Source organism: Bos grunniens, chromosome 6 (genome assembly GCF_055505025.1).
Source record: "Bos grunniens cultivar Pamir isolate PY7600 chromosome 6, Bosgru_T2T1.0, whole genome shotgun sequence".
Taxonomy (NCBI): Eukaryota; Metazoa; Chordata; class Mammalia; order Artiodactyla; family Bovidae; genus Bos; species Bos grunniens.
In genome coordinates, this window is record NC_141170.1 from 80,599,966 (window position 1) to 80,624,864 (window position 24,899).

General features: G+C 39.6%; 1 long non-coding RNA gene and 1 other non-coding gene across 6 annotated transcripts in view; one reads left to right on the forward strand and one right to left on the reverse strand.

Annotated features, from left to right (window-relative positions):
* LOC147370916 (uncharacterized) overlaps positions 1-24,899 on the reverse strand; it is a 432,430-nt gene that overhangs the window by 204,109 nt on the left and 203,422 nt on the right. Inside the window, exon 4 of one of the 5 annotated variants that reach the window (XR_015165608.1) lies at positions 6,660-11,751. The exons of the other annotated variants lie outside the window; for them this stretch is intronic. This is a non-coding gene — a long non-coding RNA (uncharacterized LOC147370916). Of the gene's footprint in view, positions 1-6,659; positions 11,752-24,899 lie in introns of those variants that run through there. 5 annotated transcript variants of the gene reach the window in all.
* LOC147370917 (U6 spliceosomal RNA) lies at positions 1,529-1,635 on the forward strand. The gene has a single exon (XR_015166302.1). It is a non-coding gene; the product is annotated as a U6 spliceosomal RNA (small nuclear RNA).

The window sequence follows — 24,899 nt, forward strand, 5'->3', positions numbered from 1 at the left end:
TTTTCTTGGGACATTTCATATTAAGCACATCCCTGGTCTAAGCTGCGTTTTCTCTGATTATCTTCCTTCTCTGTAACTATTTCTTCTCTATTTCATACTCAGTCTGTGGAACACCCACTTCTTTCTTGTATTAATTCTCCAAGATAAATCTCTGAATGTGTGAATGCATCCCTTTTTTTATTCCTCTCTTTGCTTTCCTTGGGTGACCTCCTAAAATTTCATGTCATCAAATGTCATTCCTACTCACCAGTCTCTGCTTATACTGCTAAAGCTTCTTCCTACTTTCACTGTCACATTTTCCATTATTTTCTGGACATTTCCACCTTGATAAGCTGCCAACTTCTTATACATACTCATCTTAACTCCCACTGTTACCTCCACCAGATCTCTTCCTCCTCACCATCACTGCTTTCCCAGGTACCTGATAAAAACTGCTAAGGTAACTTCTACCTCTTTCTTTCCCTTGCCTTCAACAATTAGGTGTGCTTAGTCACTCAGTAGTGTCAGACTCTTTGAGACCCCATGGACTGTAGTCATTCAGGCTTCCTCTGTCCATGGGGATTTTCCAGGCAAGAATACTGGAATGGGTTGCCATGCCCTCCTTCAGGAGATCTTCCCAACTTGGGGATCGAACCCAGGTCTCCCACATTATAGGTGGATTCTTTAGCATCTGAGGCACCAGGGGAGCCCAAGAATACTGAAGTAGGTTTATCGTTTCTCCAGGGAATCTTCCCAACCCAGGAATCGAGCCAGGGTCTCCTGCACTACAGGCAGATTCTTTACCAGCTGAGCTACCACAGGTACTTCTCTAGTTAGAGCTCTAATAACTTTTTACTTGAACCATGTAATAGTCCCCAGCTCATTTCCCTGATTTTTATTTTTGTTTCCTAATCCAACTGATATTCAGCCCCCACAGTCATCTTCCTATAATTCAGTTTGATCAATTCATTTTCTTGCTTGAAAACTGCCAGTGCCTCCCAGTTCCTACAAAGTAGCACACCATATATTTTGGGAAATATGACCTCATATGTCCCAATGACCTGGGGAAAATCCAGTTTTCCTTATGTATCCCTCTAACCATGCTTCCAATCAGTTTTCCCATTAATCATGTCCCTTTTATAAAATCTCTTCATTTTCTCACATTATCCTTCCAACTGGAATTTCTTTCTCTCTGATCCTTACAGGTTCAAACCTAAATGCATTTCTTTATTCCTCAGCTGAAAAACTACTTTCTCTAATGCTCTGTCTTTATTTCATCATCAAAATTAATCTCTCCTAACCTGAAACTCCTCTAGCACTCCAACTCTAGATTATTATTCTATTAAGCCACCTATACCTGTCCATAAGCTAGTATATTTATAAACATGTAGCATAATTACTATGAGACTATAACTCCCTGAGGACAGAGCATATTTTCCCTTTCTCTGAGTCTTTCACAAAACCTGGAACAATCTTGGCTCAGCATAGTATTTAATAAGTATTTCTCAGCTGAGTGAACACATGAAAGACATGGTAAGAGAGATTTGTGGTGCTCGCTTCTGCAGCACATATACTAAAATTGGAACGATACAGAGAAGATTAGCATGGCCCCTGTGCAAGGATGACACGCAAATTCGTGAAGCGTTCCATATTTTTGGCTGCGATCCAAAAGTCTACAAATAATAAATGCTGGAGAGGGTGTGGAGAAAAGGGAACCCTCTTACACTGTTGGTGGGAATGCAAACTAGTACAGCCACTATGGAGAACAGTGTGGAGATTCCTTAAAAAACTGGAAATAGAACTGCCTTATGATCCAGCAATCCCACTGCTGGGCATACACACTGAGGAAACCAGAAGGGAAAGAGACACGTGTACCCCAATGTTCATCACAGCACTGTTTATAATAGCCAGGACATGGAAGCAACCTAGATGTCCATCAGCAGATGAATGGATAAGAAAGCTATGGTACATTTACACAATGGAGTATTACTCAGCCATTAAAAAGAATACATTTGAATCAGTTCTAATGAGGTGGATGAAACTGGAGCCTATTATACAGAGTGAAGTAAGCCAGAAGGAAAAACATAAATACAGTATACTAACGCATATATATGGAATTTAGAAAGATGGTAACAATAACCCGGTGTACGAGACAGCAAAAGAGACACTGATGTATAGAACAGTCTTATGGACTCTGTGGGAGAGGGAGAGGGTGGGAAGATTTGGGAGAATGACATTGAAACATGTAAAATATCATGTAAGAAACAAGTTGCCAGTCCAGGTTCGATGCACAATACTGGATGCTTGGGGCTAGTGCACTGTTATGACCCAGAGGGATGGTATGGGGAGGGAGGAGGGGGGAGGGTTCAGGATGGGGAACACATGTATACCTGGGGCAGATTCATTTTGATATTTGGCAAAACTAATACAATTATGTAAAGTTTAAAAATAAAATAAAATTTAAAAAAAAGAGAGAGATTTGTGCCTTCAGTTGAAAGCAAATGAATTAAATATCCTTCTCTTGCCAGACTTAATAAACTTCTGATTGTCAAAGCCATGACCAATCAAAATATATTAACACAGAAACTTGTGGAATTTTAATTGTTGCTGTTGTTTAGTCACTGAGTCACGTCTGACTCTTTTTTTTTTTTTTTTTTTTAATTTTATTTTATTTTTAAACTTTACATAATTGTATTAGTTTTGCCAAACATCAAAATGAACCCACCACAGGTATACATGTGTTCCCCATCCTGAACCCTCCTCCCTCCTCCCTCCCCATACCATCCCTCTGGGTCATAACAGTGCACTAGCCCCAAGCATCCAGTATCGTGCATCGAACCTGGACTGGCAACTCGTTTCTTACATGATATTTTACATGTTTCAATGTCATTCTCCCAAATCTTCCCACCCTCTCCCTCTCCCACAGAGTCCATAAGACTGTTCTATACATCAGTGTCTCTTTTGCTGTCTCATACACAGGGTTATTGTTACCATCTTTCTAAATTCCATATATATGCGTTAGAATACTGTATTTATGTTTTTCCTTCTGGCTTACTTCACTCTGTATAATAGGCTCCAGTTTCATCCACCTCATTAGAACTGATTCAAATGTATTCTTTTTAATGGCTGAGTAATACTCCATTGTGTATATGTACCACAGCTTTCTTATCCATTCATCTGCTGATGGACATCTAGGTTGCTTCCATGTCCTGGCTATTATAAACAGTGCTGCGATGAACATTGGGGTACACGTGTCTCTTTCCCTTCTGGTTTCCTCAGTGTGTATGCCCAGCAGTGGGGTTGCTGGATCATAAGGCAGTTCTATTTCCAGTTTTTTAAGGAATCTCCACAGTGTTCTCCATAGTGGCTGTACTAGTTTGCATTCCCACCAACAGTGTAAGAGGGTTCCCTTTTCTCCACACCCTCTCCAGCATTTATTATTTGTAGACTTTTGGATCGCAGCCATTCTGACTGGTGTGAAATGGTACCTCATAGTGGTTTTGATTTGCATTTCTCTGATAATGAGTGATGTTGAGCATCTTTTCATGTGTTTGTTAGCCATCTGTATGTCTTTTTTGGAGAAATGTCTATTTAGTTCTTTGGCCCATTTTTTGATTGGGTCGTTTATTTTTCTGGAGTTGAGCTGTAGGAGTTGCTTGTATATTTTTGAGATTAGTTGTTTGTCGGTTGCTTCATTTGCTATTATTTTCTCCCATTCTGAAGGCTGTCTTTTCACCTTGCTAATAGTTTCCTTTGATGTGCAGAAGCTTTTAAGGTTAATTAGGTCCCATTTGTTTATTTTTGCTTTTATTTCCAATATTCTGGGAGGTGGGTCATAGAGGATCCTGCTGTGATGTATGTCAGAGAGTGTTTTGCCTATGTTCTCCTCTAGGAGTTTTATAGTTTCTGGTCTTACATTTAGATCTTTAATCCATTTTGAGTTTATTTTTGTGTATGGTGTTAGAAAGTGGTCCAGTTTCATTCTTTTACAAGTGGTTGACCAGATTTCCCAGCACCACTTGTTAAAGAGATTGTCTTTAATCCATTGTATATTCTTGCCTCCTTTGTCGAAGATAAGGTGTCCATATGTGCGTGGATTTATCTCTGGGCTTTCTATTTTATTCCATTGATCAATATTTCTGTCTTTGTGCCAGTACCATACTGTCTTGATAACTGTGGCTTTGTAGTAGAGCCTGAAGTCAGGTAGGTTGATTCCTCCAGTTCCATTCTTCTTTCTCAAGATCGCTTTGGCTATTCGAGGTTTTTTGTATTTCCATACAAATTGTGAAATTATTTGTTCTAGCTCTGTGAAGAATACTGTTGGTAGCTTGATAGGGATTGCGTTGAATCTATAAATTGCTTTGGGTAGTATACTCATTTTCACTATATTGATTCTTCCAATCCATGAACATGGTATATTTCTCCATCTATTAGTGTCCTCTTTGATTTCTTTCACCAGTGTTTTATAGTTTTCTATATATAGGTCTTTAGTTTCTTTAGGTAGATATATTCCTAAGTATTTTATTCTTTCTGTTGCAATGGTGAATGGAATTCAACATCCATTTATGATAAAAACTCTCCAGAAAGCAGGAATAGAAGGAACATACCTCAACATAATAAAAGCTATATATGACAAACCCACTGCAAACATTATCCTCAATGGTGAAAAATTGAAAGCATTTCCTCTAAAGTCAGGAACAAGACAAGGGTGCCCACTTTCACCATTACTATTCAACATAGTTTTGGAAGTTTTGGCCACAGCAATCAGAGCAGAAAAAGAAATAAAAGGAATCCAAATTGGAAAAGAAGAAGTAAAACTCTCACTATTTGCAGATGACATGATCCTCTACATAGAAAACCCTAAAGAGTCCACCAGAAAATTACTAGAAATAATCAATGACTACAGTAAAGTTGCAGGATATAAAATCAACACACAGAAATCCCTTGCATTCCTATACACTAATAATGAGAAAACAGAAAGAGAAATTAAGGAAACGTCTGACTCTTTTGCGACCCCATGGACTATAGCCCACCAGGCTCCCCTGTCCATGGGATTTTCCTGGCAAGAATACTTGAGTGGTTTGCCATTTCCTTCTCCAGAGGATATTCCTGGCCCAGGGATCAAACCCCATCTCCTGCATTGGCAGGTGGATTCTTTACCACTGAGCTAGCAGGGCTAATAGCATCACTGCTGCTGCTGCTGCTGCTAAGTCGTTTCAGTCGTGTCCGACTCTGTGCGACCCCAGAGACGGCAGCCCACCAGGCTCCCCCGTCCCTGGGATTCTCCAGGCAAGAACACTGGAGTGGGTTACCATTTCCCTCCCCAATACACGAAAGTGAAAAGTGAAAGTGAAGTCACTCAATAGTGCCCGACTCTTAGCGACCTCTTGGACTGCAGCCTACCAGGCTCCTCTGTCCATGGGATTTTCCAGGCAAGAGTGCTGGAGTGGGGTGCCATTGCCTTCTCCGAATAGCATCACTAGCAACCATTAAGTGATCAGTAGACTTCTATAATCTCAAGACTCTGAGAGAAAGACTTGGAAACTGAAATACACCTTAACTCTTCATCTGGCCACACTGTAGCTCAGTGAAGTAAAGATCACACTTGGGCTTTTAGCTCTTGCTTCACATCTCCCACAAGCACTTACCATCAGCATTAACAGGGTCACTCCAGCCTAGCATGAGGCATACTCTTGAATGGTGAAGTTTGAATATTAAATGCTAGATTGAAATGTTTAGATCTTTATCTTACTTACAGACAAGAGTAAAGGAACTTTTTCAGAAGTGAAGTCAGCAGGCAAAATGTGAAACTTTCGTGGAAAATTCAGTCTTGCATCCTGGATGAGAAGAATGGCAGGGACCACCTCCTCACATTCTAACATGTAGTAGAGCCAGATCAGGAATTCTAACCCTCTCAAAATTCAATTTATAGTTAGTATCTTGGCACTGCTTTTCAAAGTGTAACAACACATTTTCAAAAAAAGTCTGAGCAAAACTTGTAAATTTGCCTCCAGGCATGTAAATGTTATTGCATAATTAACTGAGACATGGATTAATGTGACTAAATTCACAAAAACAATCCCAATTAGGGACCAGTATCATGAGAGGTTTTTTTTTTAACCCAAGTGCCCACAGAATTCGCTGTTTCAACTCTGTTTTGACATCTAAGATTTCCTCCCCTGTAAAGCCTCATTTCAAAAAAACATGGGCTTGAATGAAGAAGGAGCTTGAGGCACCTTAAACAATGCTTAGAAGTGCACTGCTGGGCTTTCTGCCAGCTCTGAGGAACATTTGTGTAACTGTGCTCCCAGCAGGATGCTCGCCTATCTCTAGGGTAGTTTTTCTCTGTAAAATCTCTGCTCACTTTGACAGTATTTAAAATAAAAGTAACCACACACATTCAGAAAACACTACATCTTAATGAAGTGTCATAAAGTTAATGTATAATTTTTCCTACCAGTATCAATTCTTTAACCTTTCAGGCTTTATAAACTCCCACTATACTAAGTGAGAGGCATTTCAACTCCTGATTATGTTTTGCCTGTATATTATTTCATGTGTGAATCCTATAGATTATTCAATGTCTTCTAATTCTCTCCCTCAAAGCTTGACTTTAAGTGCCATTAAGATATATTTAGCAAAAGACAAACACCTATTTAGTTACACACATCACACATATCTAGCAAAGTACTGTGAGGCATTATTTCTCATCTTCTCATCAAATTGGTACTTATCTCAGATGGATAATGTCACAGCCTAGTGAGTCTTTTCTTCTAGATCTGTGCTCTTGGTTTCCACCCTGGGAAAATAAAAATCTATTGAACCATCCACACAATGGTACCAGGAAGCTTCCTAACATGCAACTCTCATATTGTTTTTTTCAACAAGTCTATGAAGAGACAACAGATTGCAGAGAACATATGAAGGGCCAGTGCATACCACAGCCTATGAGAATAGAAAGCTTCATTTTGTGCTTATCCTTTGCACTATTCCAAATACCACGTCTCTTACTACAATTCTTAAACTCTCCAAAACTAATTTTAGTTCAAGTATAGTTTTTCAAAATCCAAAAACTCACTTTTGCCTTGTTTGTAAACTAATGATGGATAATGAAATTTTACCTCTAATAATGCTTATAGTAGTATGAGGTCTTTTGGTTAGGCACTATTGAGAAAAGTTCAATTCAAATCATTATAAGCAAACCAAAAGGCAATCTTCTGGCCCTTGTGGCTAGAAGGAATATTAATATTTTTTAGTAATTCTCAGGAATAAAGAAGAGCTGTAAAAAAAAAAAAAGTTCTCCCTGACTCAGTGTTGCCAAGACTTAGTCTGTTTCACCTCTGCTTTTTAGTTTCATCCACTCACACAGCTGAAGTTCTACCAAGTCACTAAGGAATACGGCCACTGGCATCTCTAGGCCTACTTCAGATCAGTGGAGTAACACAAGTGAGGAAGGTTACTCTAATTCCCATGAAGTCCACAGACTGATCCCTAGAAAGAAACTGATTAGCCCAACTTCAGTCAAATACCCACCTGGTGGATGGGAAATTACTATCAGCCAGACTGGGTGAAGGGGGGAAGCTATGATACCAGAAGCAAGGGTATAGGTAGGCTCACAGGAAAAGCTAAACAACAGCTTCCAAGGCCCATGAAAAACAATAATAATTGACATTTGTGTAACTTAATGATCATACAAAGAAGACACAAATGAGCTAATATGCTTTGACAGGTCTTTTAAAAGTTAAATTAGTATTAAAATTTTAAAATCCTGAGATTCCCCTCCAAAAAATCCATATTTCCAGATTTTCTTCAATAATGGAAAGATTTCACACATTCCCTAATGTTAACAAAAACAGTTAGTTGAGGATGCCCCTTTTCATTGGGACATATGCTTTCCCATTCATGCTAGTCTATGTCATTCATTTATGTCCTTGGCCTAACCCTATGGGCATTTGAGGACATGACCCTTGACTGGTATAGGTCTTCACATTTATGGGCATTTATTTGGCACTGGGATTATTGTACCAGCAAGGAAGGTGAACTCAGAGAGTTCTCATGACTTGGACACATGGCTAATAAGTTAAGGGCCTGAGACTTGTAATACACATCTAAAAACTAAGATTTTAAAGTAGCAGTTATCAACTTTATTTTTAATTAAGCAGTGAATACTTTCTGTCAAATGAAATCTTGGGTGGTCACTCATACATCAACCAATGGAAGCTGAGCTCTCTAGCTGTAGTAGGAATGCAGGGCTGAGAACTCAGGTTGGAGTCCCACAGGCTTGGAGAAAAGTCGTCACTTTTTGACTCCATCACTACCCCAGTTACCCCCTAACTCACTATTGACTCCTAATGTCTTTTTACAAAGCAAAGTGGGAGAACTTCTTATCATAATGTTATTAAAGTGACAAGTATTAGGTATTCTCTAGTACTCTGGGAAATCAATCCTTCAAGGCTGGGGCAGGGGGTTGATGGTGAGAGAAATATATTTATAAGACACTATGAACAGACATGACTGAGTGACTTCACTTTCACTTTTCACTTTCATGCATTGGAGAAGGAAATGGCAACCAACTCCAGTATTCTTGCCTCGAAATCCCAGGGACGGGGGAGGCTGGTAGGCTGCTGTCTATGGGGTCACACAGGGTTGGACACAACTGAAGCAACTTAGCAGCAGCAGCAGCAGCATAAACTATAATATATAATCATAAGACATAATTATATTATATATTTCAATATTTATATATATATATGCTTCCCAGGTGGTGCTAGTGGTAAAGAACATGTCTGTCAAAGCAGGAGATGTAAGAGATATGGGTTTGATCCCTGGGTTAGGAAGATCCCCTGGAGGAGGGCATGGCAACCCACTCTAGTATTCTTACCTGGAAAATCCCATGTACAGAAGAGCCTAGCAAGCTACAGTCCATAGTGTGGCAATATTATAAACTGTAATATATAATCACATAAGATACAATTATATATTTCAATATTCATATATACATAGTTTTAAAGGACATCTGCAATGTAAATGCATATATCTGCTGGACAATATAAACAGTATACCAACAAAAGAGCCTTTGAAGTTTTTGTAACCAAATGACTCAGGGAAGAGAGGATATATCAAACAGGGCTCACTTAGGAAAAGAGAAGCCACTCTATTATATTGATATAAAGCATCTAATGCAGGAATTAAGGAATTATACAGCCATTGGAAGATCCAGGGGAGCAGAGGAATAGAAAGCTGCCAGTGGAATCAGAGAACTGCCACCCAAGGGCAGCCTCGTCAGCAGCTATAGCTGACCTTGAGGCAGGAAAGTGTGTAGGGCACATAGCCCCCAGGAAGCTGCTCTGGGTTTGCAAAGATCTCCAGATAACATGGCTTCTCCCACTCTTCTGCTTGCAAATCTTGTATAAATTCCTTTCATTAGCAAATTCTAAACTGGAACAATATAGGGATGAGGACAAGGATAAACGTAGTTTCTGACTTCTCTTCTGACACACAGAGAGAGCATGAGAAGGGGTCAAAGGGATGCAAAGTTGCCAAAAAAAAAAAACATCTAAACCGAGTACTTTTGGAACAAATAAATTTGGGCAAAGAAAATAATGGCTTTCTCATTTAGCCGGGTATTGACTGAGGCATGTCTACTGAAACATATCTGGGGTGTGGCATTCACTTTGCACAGTACTTCCTGCTTGTTCTCTCCCTTGTTGAAATGGAGGACTGAAGGTCAAGAATAAGAAGGATGGACTCTAACCAAGAATTATCATACGCAGGATGAGCAGATGTGCATGCATCACACAGTGCAAGTAATATATAAGTTGAAACTGACACTTAAATGCAATAAGACAAAAAGACACCAGTAGGACTTTGTAGGATGGAATTCTTGACAAATATATGGTAATGGAATATTAAGTCTTCCAATTAAAAAAATAAGTATTATAATGAAGGCTTGAGTAACATGTTATATTATAAGCTGCCAGCTTCCTACTTTCACAAGTCTCTTCTTCCTTCTCAGTTAAAAAAATAAATTTTTAACTGGGCACAGTGCCACTTAGAATAAAAGTCTACATTTCTCACCTCTTTTGTAGCCCTGTGGCTAAGTGTTTACCAATGATTATAAGAATATGTATTACTTGAAACTTTTGGGAAGCATTCATTCTTTCCTGTCTCTTCCTTTCTTCTGCCAGAAGTAGGAATGTGATGCCAGGAGCTCCAGCAGTCATTTTGTAACAAGTAATCTTGAGAATATAAGTCACTGGCCAAGAATGGTAGAAGAAACAAATACAAGTCCTAGTCCCTGATAAAACAGTGATATCCACCTCTAGACTTCTTTTACATAAGAATTAAGCTTCTATCTTTTTGAAGCCACTATTAAGATAAGGGATTTTTCCTAAAAAGTCAAATGTAATTTCTAATTGATAGATGACTGAAGCTATAAGATGATGATGATGCTTGGAATGAAAGCTTAAGAAAAGGTCTGAAAATGCATATATATTCCAGAGACAGGTAGGTAGTTCAGTTCAGTTCACTTGCTCAGTCATGTCCAACTATTAGCAACCCCATGGACTTCAGCATACCAGGTTTCCCTGTCCATCACCATCTCCCAGAGTATGCTCAAACTCATATCCACTGAGTTGGTGATGCCATCCAACCATCTCATCCTCTGTTGTCCCCTTCTCCTCTGGCCTTCAACCTTTCCCAACATCAGGGTCTTTTCCAATGAGTCAGCTCCTCGCATAAGGTGGCCAAAGTACTGGAGTTTCAGCTTCAACATCAGTCCTTCCAATGAACACTCAGGACTGATTTCCTTTAGGTGGACTGTTGGATCTCCTTGCAGTCCAAGGGACTCTCAAGAATTTTCTCCAACACCACAGTTCAAAACCATCAATTCTTCAGCACTCAGCTTTCTTTATGGTCCAACTCTCTCACATCCATACATGACTAATGAAAAAACCATAGCTTTGACTATACAGACCTTTGTAGGCAAGGTAATATCTCTGCTTTTTAATATGCGGGCTAGCTTTTTTCAAAGGCTATGACAAACCTAGACAGGTAGGTGGTAGAAATAAATTACACAAGTAAAGGAGAAAAATACCATGATCAGAAAACACAGAGAATGCCAACTGACTTTACATAGAGAACTGGAGGTCAATTATTAAATACCTATTTTCACATCAGAAAATAATGGTTTAACTGGACAACCTTAAAAATTAGCATAGAGAACAATCCTTTGTTATATTTTAGTGATTTACCAAGAATGAAAGAACATTATATAGTTAGATTATAACATTTTTATCTATTTTATTCTGTCTGGTTACAAATTTTTTTAACTTCAATAAAATCATGCATCTTAAATGGAAAAAAAAAAAAAAAACTGGTTCTTCAAAGTCATCCTCAATAAACTGATTCTTCCAAGTCAGAGATATGACCATGTCACTTCCTTGCTTAAAGCCATCTCCACTGACCAAGGATAAAAGTCAAATTTCCTACCATGGCCTGCAAAACCAGTCTCCTTTAGCACCTTCCTGTTTCTCTCACCTTGTTTCTGCCTTCTTTCCCCATAATCCCCACACTTCAGTCATCTAAAAATACATAATTCCTTCCTAATCAGTCTGGAGTGCTCCCCTTGTCTCTGCTCTCAACTTTACCATCCTAGTAGAACTCCCTGGTTGCCATTTTTTTTTCCAGAGAAAAATCCCAGAGAACGGCCTTCTTGTGTGAACTCTTCTATGAATATTACAGATGTTCAAAGAATGGAGATGTTGCTTTCACCTGCAGGAATTAGAAAAATATTCATTTCCAAGTTGCCATTTTAGCAGACCTTGAGTGATGAGTAAGCTTTTGAAAGGCTAAGGTAGCATAAGGAAAAAGTATGTTTCAGAAACAGAGTATCATGCACAAATGCTCAGAGGTGAGAAAGTCACTGTTCATTTGAGAAGGAGCAAGTGGTACAGCTTAATTGTAACACTGGATACACACGTAAGACAACCTTGTGAGGCAAGCTCTAAATGTGTGATTAATGATGTACCATTAATAGAACAACATTTAATAAGAACCTTCCACATACAGAGTCTCGTACTAAATTCAATAGTTGTAAAGTTAAAGGCACAGTTCCTACACTTAAAGAAATCAAATCTACTAGGTAAAAGAAACTCAAAATAGGTCATTTCAATATGTTTTAGATACATATTGTCATATAGCTATGCACAGTATGCCCTAAGAGCTCATGATAATGATTATGCTCTTATTTACTAAATGTTTAATGCACTGGGCACTTTATACATATTATTTAAGATTCGTAGCAGCCCTTGAAAGTAGGTATTTTTATCTCCAATTTACATGGTGAGAAAAACTGAGATTCAGAAAATTTAAGCAACGCTATCCAAGGCCACACAGATAAATTAGCATTCTTTCCACTACATCATGCTAAAGGGAATTTATTTAACTAGGTGGACAATGAGGTGTCAGTGAAGGGTTTTAAGTGGAGAAATGACATACTTAGAGCTATGCCTTAGGAGGATTAATGTGGCAGAGATGTAAAGAAAGGAAGGACAACAGAGAGACCCATTAGAAAGCTACCACAAGTCCAGGCTTGAAATGGTGATGCTTAAAACTGGATGTTAAAACAAAAAAGATCTAATAATGCTTGCTATGTATGGCAATCATTAGTGCTGCTCATCAACTATGTCCACCAAATATTTGTTTCTCCCTTTTCTGGGCATATGATTCATAGGATTGCCCCTTGCCCTCTTAGAGTTAGGTGTGGTCATATGATTTGCTTTGCCCAATGAAATGTGAATAGAAATGACAGAATTCACTGCACTCTGTTTTCCTTTCTGTCGCAGCAATGGAAAATCATCCAGAGAGTATTGGCCCATGAGCCTGGGCTTGGAGAGAATGATGTAGAACAGAGACCCTTCAGGTTCATAATAAACATGAAGTGTCAGTAAGAAGTAAAACTTTTTTTATTTTAAGCCACTAAGATTTGGAGATTGTTTGTTACTGCAACATAAGCCAATTTACCCCAATTGATACCATGTCTTTTCCTGAGACTCAGTCATTCTAAGCACTGCTCCTTAAGCTTTACTGTGCAGCCTATTGCTTGGAGACATTGTTAAAACACAGATTCTAGTTCAGTAGATCTGGAGTAAGCCCCAAGGTACTATATTTCTAACAATCTCCCAATCCCAGGTGGTATGTGTGGATGCCACTAATTCACACTAGAGGTACTGCAAAAGTCTAAAACTATACTGCCCAACATGATAACAAATAGTTACATGTGACTACTTCAATTGAAATTAAGTACATTTTTAATCAGTCATACTAGACCATATATCAAGTGCTCAAAAGCCACATGAGGCCAGAAGCTATGGTATTTAACATCAGAGAACTGTTCAAACATTTATAACATTACAAAACGTTTTTACTGGACAGTTTGGTTCTCAAGCAATATAGAAACACAGAGACAATCAGTCCTGGAAGCTTGGGGAATAGGAATGGTTGAGATACAGGCCACTAGAGTTATGGTATCAAACAGCAATTCAAAGGAGAGCAGAGAGGTTTGAGTCTCACAACATGAAGCTGAGATGGAAACAAAATGTACATTGAGTACAGCACAAATCCCTGACCTACCCAATCATTTTATTTCCCCTGTGGAAATAAGAGATCCCATTTCAGGGAATACAGTTCAGAGAGCCTCTTCTCTCTCTGCCCTGATCTTGTCTGTCCAATTTGGCTAATCTATTTACTTCCCCCAGAAAACACAGGACACCAAGTAGAACACTTGTTTTTGATCTCTTTTCCTCAAGAAATCAATAGCACTCAGAGAGAGCGTGCCTGTAAGCACTGCCAAAAGAGCTATAGAATTACACAGTACAGTAGGCATGTGACTGTGTTTGAATGCTAGCGGCCGCCTGCTGCCAGTGAATGTCTACACACTGGTACCCAGCCTGTCTCTCCCCTCCTTTCCCTCGCTGGGAATTCAGACAATAGGAATGGTTCATTTCATCCTCTCCTCCTCATCTCCATTCACCCTGAAAATAGTATACCTCCTTTTTCAGACTTAAGACTTGGGGAGGGTTATAACCTGAGATCCATGGACATGATGGAGTTGTGCAAAAGCTTGGTGTATGTTGCAGAATCCCTAATACTCCTGAATTTAACAAGGAAGTGGACAGGGACTGTAGCCAGCTCCATCCAGATTTTAGTGGCCCAGTGCATCAGGGGAGGAACAAAAAACCCCAAAAGGGATTAGCATAGAGGAAGCAGACATACAGGAGAGACTGCTTGTGAGGGACAGATTCTAAGTGACTGCTGGAGAAACCATTGAAGACCAGAAGGAATCAAGGACAATGGGATCTAGGATAACAATCCAGACCACACACCTCAGCAGACATTAACTCACTTTTTACTTTTCCCCATATTCCTGAGGCCTTAGTCACTCCCAGGGAATAGGCTTAAACTGGCTGAGATTAAGTTCCCCCATCTGGCAGCAAAGATTCTGATAAACATTAAGTTAAAGTATCATTCTTCTACACTCAAGTTAATAGCACAGTTTCCCAGAATCTACAGCCCTTAGCAGATTCTCAAAGGACCCCTTGGGCTAAAGATCCACAGTACATAGTACAAAGTCTGAAAAAGGATGTCTGAGGATTCATGACATGATGCATCTGCATGATGTATCTGTCAGTACTGATTGAATTAGCCATGTCCGACCAAAGGTCTATCTCTTCCACCTTCCTGCCTCCTCCACAAAGCAGAAGGTTTGATTTGACTGCCCCAAACCCCACTGTTAATAATGCCACATTCAGGACTTGCAGAAATATATTTTAGTCCTTCTTTGACAATTCTATCCAAAGAGCTCTAAGCGTAGGAATGAATGGATTTGTAACTGCTACCCACCTTCCTATTCCAGGGACGTGAGGTAGACTCCACCCTCAAATGACTACTGCAAGCAGGTCAATTTCTCTGAAGCCTGTGCTCTATCTTTAAACAGTCAGAGTCTTTACTATGTAACCTGGCCATGCTTGTTTAAATATAAAAATCATGATTTTTGCCATAGGTCTTTAAGTACTATTAATACCCAGAAAGGTACACCATGCATCATCAGTGTCTGCAGGGACTTCCTGTCACACTGCCATGACCTCCCCAGACTTGTAACTCCAAACGAGAAGCACAGATTTTGTTGATTCCTTCGAGATTTGGCATGCATCAACCATGTGTCTTGCCCTTAACAAATGCTCATAACGCAGAGATACAAAAAACCCACCCTACAGGAACTCACGGTCTGGAAGATATGGAAAAACTGACAGTCTTACTTCTGCACGTGGTGCACTGTAGCAGAGGAAAGAGCAAAGTGAGCGAGGCCAGTGGAGGGCAGCAAGGCCTATCAAAGTTGCACTGAGAGGATCAGACAAGAGTCTTTGCTTAATAGTTCTCACAGACATGTGAGTCCCTTTAAAAAAGAAAAAAGATCCTGTCGGGTTATCGTGAGAAGCCAGGACCCTGGGAAAGGAAGATGACCTCAGTGATGTGCAGGCAGCAGATCTGAGCCCTAGTTCGACCATCTCTGCTGAATCATGAGATGGGTTCCTGCAGGGGCAGTTCTGTTCTGTGGGTTATGACTGTCACACACACATACCCTAATGTGAAGGAGGGTGGAGGAGGGCAGATGAAGAGCAAACAGGGCTCTCTGGACACATATCTTTCCTCAAAAGAGAAATTCAGTTCAGCCTACTAGAAACACAAAACAAGGCCTTGAGTAAGTCTCTGGTAAATATAGGATGGGTCAATTAACAAATCCCCATCCCTCTAATATCAGTTCAGTTCAGTTCAGTTGCTCAGTCGTGTCCGACTCTTTGCGACCCCATGAATCGCAGCACGTCAGGTCTCCCTGTCCATCACCAACTCCCAGAGTTCACTCAGACTCACGCCCATTGAGTCAGTGATGCCATCCAGCCATCTCATCCTCTGGCGTCCCCTTCTCCTCCTGCCCCCAATCCCTCCCAGCATCAGAGTCTTTTCCAATGAGTCAACTCTTCGCCTCAGGTGGCCAAAGTACTGGAGTTTCAGCTTTAGCATCATTCCTTCCAAAGAAATTCCTTCAGAATGGAGTGGTTGGATCTCCTTGCAGTCCAAAGGACTCTTAAGAGTCTTATCCAACACCACAGTTCAAAAGCATCAATTCTTCAGCGCTCAGTTTTCTTCACAGTCCAACTCTCACATCCATACATGACCACAGGAAAAACCATAGCCTTGACTAGATGGACCTTTGTTGGCAAAGTAATGTCTCTGCTTTTGAATATGCTATCTAGGTTGGTCATAACTTTTCTTTCAAGGAGTAAGTGTCTTTTAATTTCATGGCTGCAGTCACCATCTGCAGTGATTTTGGAGCCCAAAAAAATAAAGTCTGACACTGTTTCCACTATTTCCCCATCTATTTCTAGATCTGATAGAGTTTCTGATGAACTATGGACTGAGGTTCATGACATTGTATAGGAGACAGGGATCAAGACCATCCCTATGGAAAAGAAATGCAAAAAAGCAAAATGGCTGTCTGGGGAGGGCTTACAAATAGCTGTGAAAGAAAGAGAAGTGAAAAGCAAAGGAGAAAAGGAAAGATATAAGCATCTGAAATGTAGAGTTCCAAAGAATAGCAAGAAGAGATAAGAAAGCCTTCCTCAGAGATGAATGCAAAGAAATAGAGGAAAACAACAGAATGGGAAAGACTAGAGATCTCTTCAAGAAAATTAGAGATACCAAAGGAACATTTCATGCAAAGATTGGCTTAATAAAGGACAGAAATGGTATGGACCTAACAGAAGCAGAAGATATTAAGAAGAGGTGGCAAGAATACACAGAAGAACTGTACAAACAAGATTTTCACGACCCAGATAATCATGATGGTGTGATCACTGACCTAGAGCCAGACATCCTGGAATGTGAAGTCAAGTGGGCCTTAGAAAGCATCACTACGAACAAAGCTAGTGGAGGTGATGGAATTCCAGTGGAGCTCTTTCAAATCCTGAAAGATGATGCTGTGAAAGTGCTGCACTCAATATGCCAGCAAATTTGGAAAACTCAGCAGTGGCCACAGGACTGGAAAAGGTCAGTTTTCATTCCAATCCCAAAGAAAGGCAATGCCAAAGAATGCTCAAACTATCACACAATCTCAGTCCATCTCACACACTAGTAAAGGAATGCTCAAAATTCTCCAAGCCAGGCTTCAGCAATACGTGAACCGTGAACTTCCAGATGTTCAAGCTGGTTTTAGAAAAGGCAGAGGAACCAGAGACCAAATTGCCAACATCCACTGGATCATGGAAAAAGCAAGAGAGTTCCAGAAAAATATCTATTTCTGCTTTACTGACTATGCCAAAGCCTTTGACTGTGTGGACCACAACAAACTGTGGAAAATTCTGAAAGAGATGGGAATATCAGACCACCTGACCTGCCCTCTAATATAGGGGTCAGCAATCGTTTTCTGTAAACAGCAAGACAGTAAATATTTTAGGTTTTCCTAGTCGTATTTGGTCACTGTCCAACTCTTCACCTCTGCTCTCGAGACAGGAAAGCAGCGCCAAACAAACCCTCAACAAGCAAGGAAGGCTCCATCCAAAGCAAACTTTATTAATGGACACCGAAATGTCAATGTCATCTAAGTTTCCCTTTCCGGAAATATTAGTCCTCTTTTGACTTTTTTGGTAACCATATAAAAATGTATAGACTCTTCTTAGCTCCAGCTGTTTGCCCATCCCTGTTGTATCAGTAAGGCTACTGCTCTGCAGGTGGTGATGGGAAGTTGGTTTTAAGAAAACCCTGCCATTTTTATGCATGATTCCTTATGGCCATATGGTCATGATAACTAAAAAACTCATTGAGAATGTGGAAATGATTTTCTGAGTACAAAATTGTCCTTTTCACTCTGAGCAATCTTTTCAAATTGTCGCACAGGTACTACAGGATGTCTGGTTCAAGGAGGTAAGATTTTTCATATTTTTATTCTTCACAGCACAGAGGAAAGGGAACTGAGTGATCTCACCATACAGAAAACAGGCAGTAGCCTCTCAACAACAAGACAAAAGACAATGTCTGAGCAGGCAGGGTCCAGGCTATGGTTCCGTACCTCCAGGGCCCAATCTGGGCTACTGGAGCAGTGGCCCCTCTCACAGCCTTTTGCTGCCTCTCCTTCCCGGATAAGCAGGATTCAAGGCTATGCTGCACTGCCAGGGGCTCAGTATTTCTGTGAATAAGACAAGGCCCTCGAGCCGCACACAGAGCAGATAGGCATCAGTTCCAGGAAATGTTATCACCAAGCACTGCCTGCATCATGAGTCCTGAGCAAGGTCAGCTGCTCATGAGTGGAATTTTCTAGCTATTTGAGACTTCTCAGCAAGGCAAGTGCTGCTGAGCTCCTTGGAGACCCAAATTGAATTTCTCTTTTTTACTTTTTTGTCAACTTCAGGGATCAACTTGGGTAGCAATTAGATATTTGTATAGCTATTTGAGTAGTTGAGGGCCTATGAAGTGAACTAATTTATCATTTATGTACTACATGCAAATCTGCTACCTGTTGTCTCACACGTATCAGCCTTTAGTGATTCAATTTCACTAAGTTCACTTAGTATTTAATGAGTGCCTTCCATGTATCCTACAGTAAACCAGTGGCTTAAAAAAGGCAGTAAGCCAGACAGATTTGATTTGGACTAGTTAGCTAGCAAGGAAAATAGACATTTAATTCAAATATGACACATATTACAGTGAGAAACATAAAAAGTGCTATGACTGCTCTAGAAGGAGAATCCAGCTTACCCCTGGATGTAGAGAAGACCTCCCTTGGGAAAGGATTCAAAATTGGTGGCTAAGTGAAGAGGAAGAAATTTCCAGAAGTAGGAATAACTATGCATAAGACCCAGATAAAAGACAGCAGGGTAAAGTCACAGAAGTGAAGACCCGGATTCCAAAAAGTCGGAAGGAAGGGAGCAAGGGCAGGGATAGTTTGACTCTGCTCCTTGCCCAGGGCCTGGACTAAGTATTCAGTGATTGTCTCTTTCTGATATTTTATTATTAGTATAAATAAATGCAATGTTTCTGTGTATTAATCTTATATTCTGCTGCTGCTGCTGCATCACTTTAGTCGTGTCCAACTCTGTGTGACCCCATAGACGGCAGCCCACTAGGCTCCTCTGTCCCTGGGATTCTCCAGACAAGAACACTGGACTTTTGCTAAATTCCTTTATAAGTTCTAATAGCATTTGTGTGGAGACTTCATGTCAACTGCATATAATGACAATTTTTACCTTGTCCCTTTTGATTTTGAACTTTTTATTTCTTTCTCTTCTCTGATTGTTGTGGCTAAGACTTCCAAATGTATGTTGACTAGAAGGGGTGAGAGTGGACATCATTGTCTTGTTCCATAATTTAATGGAAAGGCTTTCAGCTTTTTACCATTTATATTAGGTTGACTGTGAGATTGAAAATTTTTAGCTATTATAATGTGAGCTAAAACAAAGATTAAAGATATTAGATCTGATAGACAAGAGTACCTGAAGAACTATGAATGGAGATTTGTAACATTGCAGTGACCAAAATTATCCCAAAGATAAAGAAATGCAAGAAGGCAAAATGGTTGTCTGAGGAGGCCTTACAAATGGCTTAGAAAATAAGCAAAAGGCAAAGGATAAAGGGAAAGATATACCCAACTGAATGCAAAGTTCCAAAGAATAGCAAGGAGAGATGAGCAAGTCTTAAGTGAACAAAGCAAAGAAAGAGAGGAAAACAACAGAATGGGAAAAGCTAGTGATCACTTCAAGAAAATAGGAGATACCAAAGGAACAAACACTTTATGTAAAAATGGGCACAGTAAAGGACAGAAACAGCAAGGACCTAACGAAAGTAGAAGAGATTAAGAAGAGGTGGCAAGAATACACAGAAGAACTATACAAAAAAGATCTTAACAACCCAGATAACCACAATGATGTGATCACTCACCTAGAGCCAGACATCATGGAGTGTGAAGTCAAGTACATCTTAGGAAGCATTACTACAAACAAAGCCAGTGGAGGAGATTGAATTTCAGCTGAGATTTTACAAGTCCTAAAAGATGATGCTGTTAAAATGCTGTACTCAAAAAAATCAATGCTGCACACAATATGCCAGCAAACTTGGAAAACTCAGCAGTGGCCACAGGACTGGAAAAGGTCAGTTTTCATTCCAATCCCTAAGAAGGGCAATGTCAAAGAATGGTCAAACTACCATACAATTGCACTCATTTCACATGCTAGTAAGGTAATGCTCAAAATCCTTCAAGAAAGGCTTCAGCAGTACATGAAGCAATAACTTCCAGGTGTACAAGTTGTATTTAGAAAAGGCAGAGGAACCAGAAATGAAATTGTCAGCATCCACTGGAGCATAGAAAAAGCAAGAGAATTTCAGAAAAACAACTACTTCTGCTTCACTGACTATGCTAAAGCTGGAGTCAAGGTTGCTGAGAGAAATATCAACACCTCAGATATGCAGATGATACCACTCTAATGGCAGAAAGAGAAGAGGAACTAAGGAGCTTCTTGATGAAGGTAAAAGAGGAGAGTGAAAAATCTGACTGAAAACAACATTCAAAAAACTAAGGTCATGGCATCTGGTCCCATCACTTCATGGCAAATAGATGGGGAAACAATGGAAACAGTGAGAGACTGTATTTTCTTGGGCTCCAAAATCACTTCAGATGGTGACTGCATCCATGAAATTAAAAGACACTTGCTCCTGGGAATAAAGCTATGGCAAACCTAGACAGTGTACTATAAAGCAGAGACATCATTTTTCTGACAAAGGTCCATATAGTCAATGCTATGGTTTTTCCAGCAATCATGTAAGGATGTGAGAGCTGGACCCTAAAGAAGGCTAAGTGCCAAAGAATTGATGCTTTGGATCTATGGTGCTGGGGAAGACTCTTGAGAGTCCCTTGGACTGCAAGGAGATCAAACCAGTCAATCCTGAAAGAAATCAACCCTAAATATTCACTAGAAGGACTGATGCTGAAGCTCCAGTACTTTGGCCACCTGATGCTAAGAGCTTACTTATTGGAAACAGCTCTGACTCTGGGAAGGATTGAGGGCAGGAGGAGAAGGGAGCAATAGAGGATGAAATGGCTGAATGGCATCACCAAGTCAATGGCCATGAGTTTGAGCAAACTCAGGGAGATAGTGAAGGACAGAGAAGCCTGGCATGCTACAGTCCATGGGGTCACAGAGAGTCAGACGTGACTTACTGACTGACCAACAAGAAAAGATAGCAGTTAGGGCAGTGCATCCTCCTGCCCAAACACAGTGCCCCAACTGGCTGCCTGACTTCTTTCCCTGAGGAAGGAAATCTTAACCAGAGGCAACAGCAAATGGTAAGATCCCTGCTGGCAGACAGGATAGGATATATAGGATAGGATAACCTCTATGTCCTCAGTATCTGATACAAACTAAAGGGGACTCAATCAATATTTGGATGAATTAATAAATGGATAAATTTCTAAGAACCCTGAAACCAACAAAAGGAGTCACAGGAGCTGAGCTCAGTTGAACAGAGAAAGGGTTGAATGGCCAGTCATGGAGAGCTTGGATAAACACCTGAGACCAGAGCTGTATTTTACCATCTAATTCACGGAATGGGTGAGCTGGCTTCATTTCAAAGGCCAGGAATGGAGAAGACCTAACTATGCGTTTAGCACTGTGCTGAGTACTCTGGGGATACAGAAGAAACAAAAACTTTGTTTTCAATTGTCTGTTCTCTAGTTGAGAAGATATGAGACGCACAAAGCCATGAACTATGCAAAACATTTGTGACATCACACTAGAGCTGATGATGTCCATGGCAGTTAGAATTACACAAAAACTGTGTGTGCACACATGTGAGTGTATAAACATTAGCTAGAGAAGATAATGGTTTTTGTGGAGCTGATTTTAGTTGTATCCACAGAGCACATATTATTTGCTCCATGTAGTCCACACAGACTTTTCGTCATCAAAATCAGCTGAAGAGCTTTTTCAAAATTCACAAGCAAGCATCCCCAGAGATTCTATCCAGTAAGTTGAGCATAAGACAAAATAACCTCCTTATTTTAAAAATCTCTAAAGGTGATCTAGATGTTATCATATAGGGGAAACTACTTATTCAAACAATTTGAACATGGAGGTAATAGTGAAGAATAAACAGAAGTTGACATTTTTATATCCAGGTTAACAGCTTTAATACAACTGGCCCACAACAGGGGATGATTAAGCAAACTATGAGATAAAACAACAGCAAAAAACAACCTGCAAAAAAGGTATGCAGAATTTACTTCATAAAAATAGAAAGATGAGCGAATAAAGAGCATTAGACACTCTGTATACATGTAAAGATAAAATGATTGATGCAGAGCCAAGGAGAACATCCAGATTATTTTTAATTATGGAGTTTTTTCTATAAAGTTATTGAATCTGCAGTTAAGATTTAACAAGCTATGAAACATTTTTTAAAAAATAAAATTTACCACTTTGTGTTATATTACATGGATGCATTTTTTAACAAAATGCTTACAAGCAACTAAACAATATCAATATGATGAGTAATTACACTGTCCCTCAATGGTTTGATCATTATTTATTCATCATATTATGGTTGGTGTGACTATTTTCTCCAGGGAGTAACTGCATCAGAAGGATGAATGCTAATTCTATGAGCCTCTGCCACTTAAAATATAAACAAAGTAGTGGGGTTATTTTGGCCTAAAGAGGTGCTTGATATAATTTTACTACGATTTGAACAGACAGTTGCATTAGGAACATTCACTGTGCATTTCAGTGAAATAGATGGTGATGATAGTTAAACAAACCACCACTTAGGGGATAGCTTTTCAGCATGGACATAATAATGTCAAGAGGAAATACCCATGAAGATGTGTTAACTCCTACTTAGTTAAGACTTGGCCACCAAGAAAAACAATTTGTCTTCTGTAACTATATTCACATAAGCAAAAGAGAGTCTCTATTATTAGCTATATGGAGCAGGTAAAATATTATTAAAAATTTAAATATAATTATAATTTTAATACAATTAAAATATTATTAAATTCTGGTATTGTGGTAAAGGACAGGGGGTAGGAAAGAGAAAGTTAGGTAAAAAACCACCACTGTTTAAAACACAAATTAATTAAATCTATATATGAACTTAAAAATAATAACTCTTTTAGATCCAATGCAATTTTGAAATTATTTCTATTTGCCTTATTTATTTAACCTTCACAACAATCCTTAAGCATAGAAATCATTCTTATCCTAAAATTATAGGTGAATAAAGAATTAGTAAAAACTCAAATTTATATGGTACTATCTAGTTTCCAAAGTGGCTTCACAAATATAATTTAATTTTGAAATGACTAACCACACTTAATAGAGAAGGAAATTAATCCCGGAAAGTTAAGTGAATTGCTGAAGATCTCATGCCTTGTAAGTGTCAGATCAGAATTCAGACCTACCTCCCAACTCAAATGGTTATTCAGACCTGATTCAGACCAAGGCTGCATCTGCACAAGGCATGATCAACAGCATCACTGGAGACCCAAGTCTGATCTCTAAGCTTCTCACACCCACCTGCTATTCACCCCATGGGAACTTACCGCCCAGGAGATGTACTGCATTACATTCCTGCCTTAGTCAGAGATTTCAAACATATTATAAGTAGTCTCCCTATGGGCAGAAGCAAAAACTTCAGTATATAAATACCTTATAAAGTGTCTACACATGAACATCACTAGATGGTCAATACTGAACTCAGATTGATTATATTCTTTGCAGCCAAAGATGGAGAAACTCTATTCAGTAGCAAAAACAAGACCGGGAGCTGACTGTGACTCAGATCATGAACTCCTTATTGCCAAATTCAGACTTAAATTGAAGAAAATAGGGGAAACCACTAGACCATTCAGGTATGACGTAAATCAAATCCCTTATGATTATACACTGTAAGTGACAAATAGAGCCAAGGGATTAGATCTGATAGATATAATGCCTGAAGAACTATGGACAGAGGTTCATGACATTGTACAGGAGGCAGCGATCAACACCATTCCTAAGAAAAAGCAATTCAAAAAGGCAAAATAGTTGTCTGAGGAGGCCTTACAAATAGCTGAGAAAAGAAGAGAAGTTAAAGGCAATGCAGAAAAGGAAAGATATACCCATTTGAATGCAGAGCTCCAAAGAAGAGCAAAGAGAGATAAGAAAGCCCTCCTCAGTGATCAATGCAAAGAAATAGAGGAAAACAATAGAATGCGAAAGACTAGAGATCTCTTCAAGAAAATTAGAGATACCAAAGGAACATTTCATGCAAAGATGGGCACAATATAGGACAGAAATGGTATGGACATAACAGAAGCAGAAGCTATTAAGAGGTGGCAAGAACATACAAAAGAACTACACAAAAAGATCTTCATGATCTAGATAACCACAATGGTGTGATCACTGACCCAGAGCCAGACATCCTGGAATGTGAAGTCAAGTGGGCCTTAGAAAGCATCACTACGAACAAAGCTAGTGGAGGTGATGGAATTCCAATGGAGCTCTTTCAAATCCTGAAAGATGATGCTGTGAAAGTGCTGCACTCAATATGCCAGCAAATTTGGAAAACTCAGCAGTGGCCACAGGACTGGAAAAGGTCAGTTTTCATTCCAATCCCAAAGAAAGGCAATGCCAAAGAATGCTCAAACTATCGCACAATTGCACCCATCTCACACACTAGTAAAGGAATGCTCAAAATTCTCCAAGCCAGGCTTCAGCAATACGTGAACCGTGAACTTCCAGATGTTCAAGCTGGTTTTAGAAAAGGCAGAGGAACCAGAGATCAAATTGCCAACATCCACTGGATCATGGAAAAAGCAAAAGAGTTCCAGAAAAACA